Raw genomic sequence first — 11363 nt, 5'->3', positions numbered from 1 at the left:
GACCACAGTTTGATACCTTCATGGGAATAGTTTCTGGTACAATTAGCAAAAGGGTGTAACTTGAATTAAAAATACACGGCCTGGGAACCTGTGTGATTTTTCTTGATCTGCTCTATCAGTGCAACAGCACCAGCCAGCTCCAGAGCACGTCCTCCTGAGCAGGAGCTTGTGGGAGGTACTCTCTAAGCATATGGTCAAGAGGCAGCGAGTCCAGAGAGGAGCAGTGACCCAGATAGCGACAGGCTTCTGAGAGCTCAGAACAAATCTACCACTAGATACCAGGCTCATGGAAATGGTTTAATAAACATTTAGGAAAAAATCGCAAGCTGTTTCCTGAAAGAGCCCTAAGCAGTTTGGTTTCTGCCAGCATTTATGGAAAGTGACAAATGTGAGCCTGAAATGGAAGGCTGTTCATTTAGAAATGAAAACTTCTTCGTTATATAAAATAGTTAAATACAATTTTTTCACTCATCTCATTGTGCAATTTCATAATTTCCATGGAAAGAAGCTGTCTTTCATAATGATAATAAGTGGGGAGAAGTAATGTTTTCCACCTCACATTCTATGCTGCTCAGCCTGTTTAAGAAAGAAGAACTTGATTTTCAGTATGCAACTGATGATAACTAGTATATCAATTAAATGTTTAGGGCATGACAGGTCAACGTTGGGATGTTTGCATCTGAGACTTACCATGCTCCCTACTGAGTCTATATAACATCAGTCCATATAATTTTCCATTTAGTCAAATCTGTCATGTAATTTAATTTATTGCTATTTCTGAAAAAACTATCTTTCTAGGAACCCTCCAACTTCATGTTCATTCTGAAGAGTTGTACTCCTATAGAATAGGTTGCTAGGGGATTCCCTCTAACTCTCTGCTTTAAAGAGTCTTTCCTATTTTAGTTCCTTAACTCATTTTTGCTAGAAAATATCCTCTGGGAACTGCTTAAGAAAATTTGTATGGGAAGTACCTTTTAAGAGACTGAAAATTTGAAGATGTCACAGTTCTACCCACAATTTTGACTAATGATATATGATTGTGTAAAACTTCAGAAGGGAGAAAAAAGGTGAAAAAGTGAAAGTCTTAGTTGCTCAGTCATGTCCAGCTCTTTGCAGCCCCACGCACTGTAACCCACCAGGCTCCTTTGTCCATGGAGTTCTCCAGCAGGAAGATATTTGCTGAAATAATTTCCTTTTTGTTTTCTTGCTTCAATAGTTGCCTTTGAGAAATCTCTTGCAATTCCAATATATCATTCTTATATATGATCTGTTTATTTGCTCTGAAAATTTTTTATAATGTTTTCTTTGTCCTTGATGTTTTGAGATTTCATGATGATATGTCTCAGGGAGAAACTTTTGCTTCCTTGGATTATATCCTGGAGAGTCATGTCCACCTAGATCAGAGAAATAGTGTTTATCTCCTCTGCAAGTGTTTTCTATCTTTTCTTTCTGCAGCTGGACCTTATAGATTACCTTATAGACCTCCATTTATCCTTTCTCTTCGATTTTATATAGAAATATTAAAAAGTAAATTATTAGCTTTTCCCAACATCTTTTGTTCATTCTATTGAAATTTCTTTTTTTTTGAAATTTCTATTTTTTGATATGATTTTATCTCTATTTTTTGTTCTTTGAATATTCTTTCTTTAATGTGACCTTGATCTTTTTTAAAAAGAATGTAATGTCTTTGAAAAATATCTTTCTAATATTATGCATGAATAATATTATATGAAATTATATATATGCACACATATGGTTAATATTTCTATTTTAACCCATGTTGTCTCTGTTCTGAATTAAATGTTGCTTTAGTTTCTATTTGTCTTTCTTTATCTTTCATGCTCAAAAGTTTAGTGATCATAGTTGTAACTGAGGCAATAAAAAATCAATGGCACAGAAGTAGCCTGGCAGGCTACAGTCCATGAGGTCATAGAGAGCTGGACACGACCGAGAAGCTGAGCGCACACGAGCGTGTAGATCAGTGATTTCACTGCGATGTTATGAACTGAATGCTTTTTCCCCTGGTCAATATCTATGGAATTCTTTCCTGGAGTGGTTCAGTTTTCCAGGAAAGGGTCCTTCAGTCTTCTGCTGAATGAACAAACGCTGGGTTCTGGGTGTCCTGAGCCCCAGACCCTGCACTCACTAAGGCACCCTTACCTCCTATTTCTCCCACACCCTCTATTCCCAAGGCAAGGGTCTCTGTCTCAGTTTCTCTACAGATTACTTCCTACCACTTCCGGTTCAGGGAGGACAGGTCACCAATCCCACTCGTCGTGAGTGGGGTGAAGATCTGACTGCTGTGAGACAGAGTTTTGAACAGTTCTCTTTCAATTTCTCCTCCACTCTGCTATTTAAATTGTGCCTGCAATTTCTGTCTTTCTGGAGTTTGGCCAGGAAAGTGGAATTGTCCTGATTGCTTAGTTTTGACCTTAGTTTTGACCTCTTTAAGTCATTTACTCCTCTTCTTATATGGTGTTTTATGGTTGCAAACATCTCCTTGTTTCATTTAAGACAGATTTTACATGTGTTTTATTCTTCTTTGGTGGGTGGCTTTAGAGAAGGGAAGGGAGCAAAATGGTTTTAATTCTGTTCTCTCTTCAGTTAAGTATCAGGAAAAATAATAGTATTTTTATTATCTATTTTGCTTTTATTCTAAATATGCAAAATCCCTATTAGATTGCTTCTATATTTTAGATGAAGCTTAATTTTCTATATAATAGATGAAGCTTAGAGACAAATTTACAGCTCTTTAAGAGCTTAATATGTGTCATGCATTAGTCTGTTCATCTGAATCAAACTCTCAATATCTTCCATTATCAATTTCTCTTTATTAAGATTCCCTTCATTACTGTATACATAAAGATATGTATATCCATTCCGTTCAGTCGCTCAGTCATGTCTGACTCTTTGTGACCCCATGAATCGCAGCATGCCAGGCCTCCCTGTCCATCACGAACTCCTGGAGTTTACTCAAACTCATGTCCGTCGAGTCGGTGATGCCATCCAACCATCTCATCCTCTGTCGTCCCCTTCTCCTCCTGCCCCCAATCCCTCCCAGCATCAGGTTCTTTTCCAATGAGTCAGCTCTTCGCATGAGGTGACCAAAGTATTGGAGTTTCAGCTTCAGCATCAGTCCTTCCAATGAACACCCAGGACTGATCTCCTTGAGGATGGACTGGTTGGATCTCCTTGCAGTCCAAGGGACACTTGAGAGTCTTCTCCAACACCACAGTTCAAAAGCATCAATTCTTCGGCGCTCAGCTTTCTTCACAGTCCAACTCTCACATCCATACATGACCACTGGAAAAACCATAGCCTTGACCAGACAGGCCTTTGTTGGCAAAGTAATGTCTCTGCTTTTTAATATGCTGTCTAGGTCGGTCATAACTTTCCTTCCAAGGAGTAAGTGTCTTTTAATTTCATGGCTGCAATCACCATCTGCAATGATCTTGGCGCCCCCAAATATAAAGTCTGACACTGTTTCCACTGTTTCCCCATCTATTTCCATGAAGTGATGGGACCAGATGCCATGATCTTAGTTTTCTGGATGTTGAGTTTTAAGCCAACTTTTTCACTCTCCTCTTTCACGTTCATCAAGAGGCTCTTTAGTTCCTCTTCACTTTCTGCCATAAGGGTGGTGTCATCTGCATATCTGAGGTTATTGATATTTCTCCCGGCAATCTTGATTCCAACTTGTGCTTCTTCCAGCCCAGCATTTTTCATGATGTGCTCTGCATAGAAGTTAAATAAGCAGGGTATGTACACACATATGTGTATATATATGTCTATAAAATACAAGCATTTGTTTTATTTTGATTTACACCTGTTTCTGTAAGTAAACCAGCAAACTATTCTCTGACTCCCTGAGAGATAGCAGATAAATATATAAATGGGGAAGTAAAAAGCAAAGGTAAGGAAGAGAGTATGGAAAGGAGAAAAAAGTTTAAGAGGAAAAAGAAAATTTCAGCATTCTCATCTATAAATTGAGGAAAAAGTTTACCTCCTAAAATTATTTTAATTTACTATGTACTAAGTCACTAAAAATCTGGCATATATGAGCACTGAATAAATACCAGTCCCATTCCAGACAAACAGCTTTCTGCTTCACTTACTATCATTGAATCTCAAAGAAAAGTGAGTAGAAATGAGCATGATTAACAGAATGAAGCAGGGCAAAGGATAATAGAGTTTTACCAAGAGAACGCACTGGTCAGAGCAAACACCCTCTTCCAACAAAACAAGAGAAGACTCTATACATGAACATCACCAGATGGTCACCACCGAAATCAGATTGAATATATTCTTTGCAGCCAAAGGTGGAGAAACTCTATACAGTCAGCAAAAACAAGATCAAGAGCTGACTATGGCTCAGATCATGAACTCCTTATTGCCAAATTCAGACTTAAATTGAAGAAAGTAGGGAAAACCATTAGACTATTCAGGTATGACCTAAATCAAAACTCTTACGATTATATAGTAGAAGTGAGAAACTGATTTAAGAGACTAGATCTGATAGACAGACTGCCTGATGAACTATGGATGGAGGTTCCTGACATTGTAGAGGAGACAGAGATCAAGACCATTCCCAAGAAAAAGAAATGCAAAAAAGCAAAATGGTTGTCTGAGGACACCTTACAAATAGCTGTGAAAAGAAGATAAGTGAAAAGCAAAGGAGGAAAGGAAACACATACCCATTTGAATGCAGAGTTCCTAAGAACAGCAAGGAAAGATAAGAAAGCCTTCCTCAGCAATCAATGCAAAAAAATAGAGGAAAACAATAGAATAGGAAAGACTAGAGATCTCCTCAAGAAAATGAGAGATTTCAAGGGAATATTTCAGGCAAAGATGGGCTCGATAAAGGACAGAAATGGTATGGACCTAACAGAAGCAGAAGATATTAAGAAGAGGTGGCAAGAATACATAGAAGAACTATACAAAAATGACCTTCATGACCCAGATAACCATGATGCTGTGATCACTCACCTAGAGCCAGACATCCTGGAATGTGAAGTCAAGTGGGCCTTAGGAAGCATCACTACAAACAAAGCTAGTGGAAGTGATGGATTCCAGTTGAGCTATTTCAAATCCTGAAAGATGATGCTGTGAAAGTGCTGCACTCAATATTCCAGCAAATTTGGAAAACTCAGCAGTGACCGCAGGACTGGAAAAGGTCAGTTTTCATTCCAATCCCAAAGAAAGGTAATGTCAAAGAATGCTCAAACTACTGCACAATTGCATTAATCTCACATGCTACCAAAGTAATGCTCAAAATTCTCAAAGCCAGGCTTCAATAATATGTAAACCATGAACTTCTAGATGTTCAAGCTGGTTTCAGAAAAGGCAGAGGAACCAGAGATCAAATTGCCAACATCTGCTGGATCACTGAAAAAGCAAGAGAGTTCCAGAAAAACATCTATTTCTGCTTTATTGACTATGCCAAAGCCTTTGACTGTGTGGATCACAATAAACTGTGGGAAATTCTGAAAGAGATGGGAATACCAGACCTCCTGACCTACCTCTTGAGAAATCCATATGCAGGTCAGGAAGCAACAGTTAGAACTGGACATGGAACAACAGACTGGTTCCAAATAGGAAAAGGAGTATGTCAAGGCTATATATTGTCACCCTACTTATTTAACTTATACAGAGTACGTCATGAGAAATTCTGGGCTGGAGGAAGCACAAGCTGGAATCAAGATCACAGGAAGAAATATCAATAGACTCAGACATGCAGATGACATCACCCTTATGGCAGATAGTGAAGTAGAACTAAAGAGCCTCTTGATGAAAGTGAAAGAGGAAAGTGAGAAAGTTGGCTTAAAGCTCAACATTCAGAAAACTAAGATCATGGCATCCGGTCCCATCACTTCATGGCAAATAGATGGGGAAACAGCAGAAACAGTGGCAGGCTTTATTTTTTTGGGCTCCAAAATCACGGCAGGTGGTGACGGCAGCCATGAAATTAAAAGACGCTTACTCTTTGGAAGGAAAGTTATGACCAACCTAGACAGCATATTAAAAAGCAGAGACATTACTTTGCCAACAAAGGTCCCTCTAATCAAAGCTATGGTTTTTCCAGTGGTCATGTATGGATGTGAGAGTTGGACTGTGAAGAAAGCTGAGGTCCGAAGAATTGATGCTTTTGAACTGTGGTGTTGGAGAAGACTCTTGAGAGTCCCTTGGGCTGCAAGGAGATCCAACCAGTCCATCCTGAAGGAGATCAGTTCTGAATATTCATTGGAAGGACTGATGCTGAAGCTGAAACACCAATATACTGGCCACCTAATGCGAAGAATCGACTCATTGGAAAAACCCTGATTTGGGGAAAGATTGAAGGTGGGAAGAGAAGGGGACGACAGAAGATGAGGTGGTTGGGTGGTATTGTCATCTCGATGGACATGAGTTTGAGTAAATACCGGGAATTGGTGATGCGTCTTGCAGTCCATGGTGTGGCAGACTCGGACGTGACTAAGGGACTGAAGTGAACTGAACTGAACTGAATAACAATCATAGTGACGGCCACTGCTGCCTTAAAGAGCCCTACCATGTACCAGGAAGGGTACTGAAAGCCTCACATAAATTGTTTCTAGGACTAAATTATACAACATGTGAAAGCCTTTAGCACCATACATATCAAAATTGCTCAAAAGAGTTTTCCTTTCAAGTATTGATTTTCTTTTAGGATTTCATTTATATTTCTCAGGACCTTTTCTGCCTTTTGCTCATGGTTTGATAGAATTCCAGGTAGGCACCTGACTCTAGGTATTTGCATGCTAAGTTGCTGTTTTCTCCATCTGTTTACTTTCAATAGGGGATTTTGCTTGATTGTTCTGTTTTCACTGGATTTCATGGGCCTTGTGTGAGCTCACCAGACTCCCGGCCTCATAATGTCTACAGCTTCCAGGGAAGACAAATCATGTTTTGGAGTCACACTGCAAGTTAGCTGCAAACTTGCATATTTTAACCAGGAATTGTAGCTCAGTATTGACAGTACTTCATGTTTCTTTTACTTCCCTTTCAGAGGTTGTATATGTTTGTTTCCCCCTCAGCCAGTATACAGCTGACCATTTCGTTAAAAAAGGTTATTGCAAGACTCCACTATATGTGTTTCAGTGCATTCGTTGTAGTAATTATTTCATTCCTTTATTTGGGGCCTTTGTTAGGGATTTTCAGTGCCCCAGTCCCCTGCCTGCCTCCTGCTGACTTTTCAGGGTCTTGCTGGGACTTGGCCAACCAGGTTAAGATGCACGTTAATCTCATTCTGTCTTTTCAAACACGGCCAATCAAGAGCCCAAAGAGGATAGTAATTGCCATTTTTCTACTTCTTAAATTCAAATTTATCACCATTTTTTCAATGCTCACTGATATGTATCAAATTTTCCAAATGATAATATGCTCTGAGACATTGACATTTTTCTTGGTAATACTCATACCTAATTTTTTTCCAAACTCTAGATATCAAAAGTCCATGTATAATGAACTAGTAACTACACCGAATGGAACTGATGGCGGTAAGAGGATCCCACAGGTTCATTTTTCTTTGACAGGCCTGTGTTACTTCATACCGACCTGCTCACGAGAAGATGAATGAAACTGACAATGTAAATGACCAGAAAGCTGGTAACTGGATTCTAAATGTTCATCTTGTCACATTGATGTCAGTCGAAGGAACTATTAGCACCTGAGAAAACTATATAAATAGCTTCTTAACTTGTGGCCATAAGAGAAAGAGGAGTATAACGGGGTCAGAACTGACAGGAATCATTAAGAGAATATTTATGGCAGAATAGTCATCTGAAGTAAAAAAAAATCTTTTATTGGTGATTTTTTAAAAAGTAAAAAACAATATTGAAATTTGTGGGATTTTTGAGCTATTTTCACTGTACTCTGGGGTTAAATTTTCTATGATTTATCTGAATTTCAGGTAGCTCTGGCTTTTATGATTTTGAAATATAAAAAATATAAAATATATATAGTACATGTATAGGCTTCCCTGGTGGCTCAGACAATAAAGAATCTTCCTGCAATGCAGGAGATCCAGTTTCCATCCCTGGGTTGGGAAGATACCCTGGAGAAGGGAGTGGCAATCCACTCCAGTATTCTTGCCTAGAGAATTTCATGGACAGAGGAGCCTGGAGGGCTACAGTCCATGGGGTCGCAAAGAGTCATGAATGAGTGACTAACACACACATACATACATGTATATATACTACATATGTACATATAATATAAAGTTTACATATGATATAAATTGTATGTGCATATGTCTATACATATGTATATATAAAGTTTATTTAAAGTTAATTCAGAAGCTTAATTGAACTTAATGGAACATCTAAAACATTTTTAATATTACTAAAGTCTGGTTGTATATATATATATATATATATATATATATATATATGTATATATTTTTTTAGCTGTTCAAAAAGTATATTTAGAATAAAAACTCCCAAACTCAGCTTGGACTGTTCAAAGATAGACTGTTTCCATACCAGTGAGAGAGGTGTGATCGCTTGCCTTCTGGATCGAAAGCAGAAGTGCTACATGTGTATTCCTGGAGTGAATATGGTGAGAGAAAAGCAAAATTTTAAAATAACATTCTGACATGAACTGAAATGAAAATATCAACTGAAGGAAAAAAATAAAAGAGAGCAAGTTTCAATATTTATTATTACTAAAGTCTGGTTGTGCTTTTTAATTTTACTAATCTACAATTATGTGTTCCTTCTTTCTTCTTGGGCTATGCACTCCTGGCAGATTGCATTTCTGTCATGATTTCAAATAGAATCAGTGTTTTCTTTATCATATTTATATTGTTGCTATTATGATTATGGCAATTTAGTAAGATTGAGTTTGGTATATCCTAAAGACTTTAGGCAAATTAAAAATGTATCACTTTTCCTTACAAATAACACTCAGGATAACTTGTTAAATGCATCCATTATCATTCATCTTTTAGTTATGCATTGGCTATTTTCTGGTGAATTAGTAAGTTTGTTAAAAATACAAACAAAGAAATCCATAGCCAAAAATCCTCTGATTATGTGTTTATTGAACAGAGCTTGGGTCATCTGTAACCCCGTTGTAGCTAAGCAAAGACCAACTTGTCTGTGATTTGCTTCTGGAGTGCTGAAACATGGCTTTAGGTAGCTCTAAGCTTGGTCTGGAAGAAGCATTAGCTGGAATCAAGATTGCCGGGAGAAATATCAATAACCTCAGATATGCAGATGACATCACCCTTATGGAAGAAAGTGAAGAGGAACTAAAAAGCCTCTTGATGAAAGTGAAAGAGGAGAGTGAAATTGTTGGCTTAAAGCTCAACATTCAGAAAACTAAGATCATAGCATCTGATCCCATCACTTCATGGGAAATAGATGGGGGAAACAGTGGAAACAGTGTCAGGCTTTATATTTGGGGGCTCCAAAATCACTGCAGATGGTGATTGCAGCCATGAAATTAAACGACGCTTACTCCTTGGAAGGAAAGTGATGATCAACCTAGACAGCATATTAAAAAGCAGAGACATTACTTTGCCAACAAAGGTCCTTCTAGTCAAGGCTATGGTTTTTCCAGTGGTCATGTATGGATGTGAGAGTTGGACTGTGAAGAAAGCTGAGCGCCGAAGAATGGATGCTTTTGAACTGTGGTGTTGGAGAAGACTCTTGAGAGTCCCTTGGACTGAAAGGAGATCCAACCAGTCCATCCTCAAGGAGATCAATCCTGGGTGTTCATTGGAAGGACTGATGCTGAAGCTGAAACTCCAATACTTCGGCCACCTGATGCAAAGAGCTGACTCATTGGAAAAGAACCTGATACTGGGAGGGATTGGGGGCAGGAGGAGAAGGGGACGACAGAGGATGAGGTGGCTGGATGGCATCACCGATTCGATGAACAAGAATTTGGGTAAACTCTGGGAGTTGGTGATGGACAGGGAGGCCTGGCGTGCTGTGGTTCATGGGGTTGCAAAGAGTCGGACACGACTAAGCGACTGAACTGAACAAAAGCTTGATCTTACTTTTGATACATGGAGAACCCTCCTATTGTTTTGTGACCTGAAAAAGTCACTTAAGTCTTTGATGACTTAGGTTCTTTAGCTGTAAAATGGGGGATAATAAATATATCTTATACATTTATTTTATTTAGTAAATGAGTCAATATGTGTAAAGAGCAGTGCTTGACACGTTATGTTCTATATGCATGTTTGCTGTTTGTAATATAGAAAAAATTGAAGAAGTGTTTACTTAAGAGTCAGAGTAGGAGATTTAACATATGCACATGTGAAATAGAAAAATTCTATATTAAGTAGGATGTACATAATTGCTGTTTTGCACCTATGCTTTATACGTTACCCTTTATCTAAAGGGCCCATGTAGGGATTGGCCTTTGGCTCAGCTTATACCCTCAGTTCCTAAGGTGGGCATGTCTCTAATTCTGACTGGTATATATGTTCTATTCCACCAGCCATTGTATTTCATTCAGGAAGAGCATGTGAAATAACGTGTTTCTAATGAGATAAAACACTAAAACTGTTGCATTTATTTTATTGAAGAACACCTAAGTCTGTAGAAATCTCTAGTTTTAATTATGATGTAAATCTAGAGGTGCCAGGAATGATGATAGAGACAGAGTTTAAGTAAGAAGGAAGTAAACTAAAAGAAAACAGTGCCAAGAAACGGAAAAGAGAATGAGGGAGTGGAGAGAGAAAAAGAGATAAAGACAGTCCCCTCGACACCAGTTGAGTTCCTGGATGCAGTTGTGCTCGAAGTAAACATGGGTCTGGAACTTAAGCTGTATGAGTCAGTATTTTCTCATATTTCTTAAAAAAAGTGTGAGTTGGTTGTCTTCTATTTGTTAAAAAGGGTCTTTTTTTAATATAAAAGAATCAATAATTGCCATAAGAGATGTGTCATACTATTGATATTCTAAACATTAAAGAATTGCGTCATTAAGGTGTAGCAAGCTTGAATAATAGAGCTTGAAAATCCCTAGATTTTAACTATTTTATTATACGTAAAAGCTTTACATATGACAAGAGAAAAATAATGTTTCAATCTTTGCTTTTCAATCTACCTTCTAAGGACACTTTACCCAGGAGGTTTCTCTATCAGGCTGAGTGTCAATCAGGGGTAGGCTGGGTTTTTCCCCAACTACGAAGGCCAGGCAGACATCCACCCTGGGTTCTCCCACACTCTCTGTTCATAAGACTCTGGTCAGCTTCCATCTAAATTTCTGTTTAACACCTATGAGAATGTAGACAGTGTGATAGCACAGACGGTATCACCTTCATCTTTGCACGTATCTCAGTCCTGAGACTTCGCATTGCTTTGTGTGTGCATGTGTGTGTGGTGGTCACTCAG

Source organism: Cervus canadensis, chromosome 19 (genome assembly GCF_019320065.1).
Source record: "Cervus canadensis isolate Bull #8, Minnesota chromosome 19, ASM1932006v1, whole genome shotgun sequence".
In the NCBI taxonomy this organism is placed as follows: domain Eukaryota; kingdom Metazoa; phylum Chordata; class Mammalia; order Artiodactyla; family Cervidae; genus Cervus; species Cervus canadensis.
The sequence above is the reverse complement of the archived record's forward strand: the minus strand, read 5'-3'. Positions refer to the sequence as shown.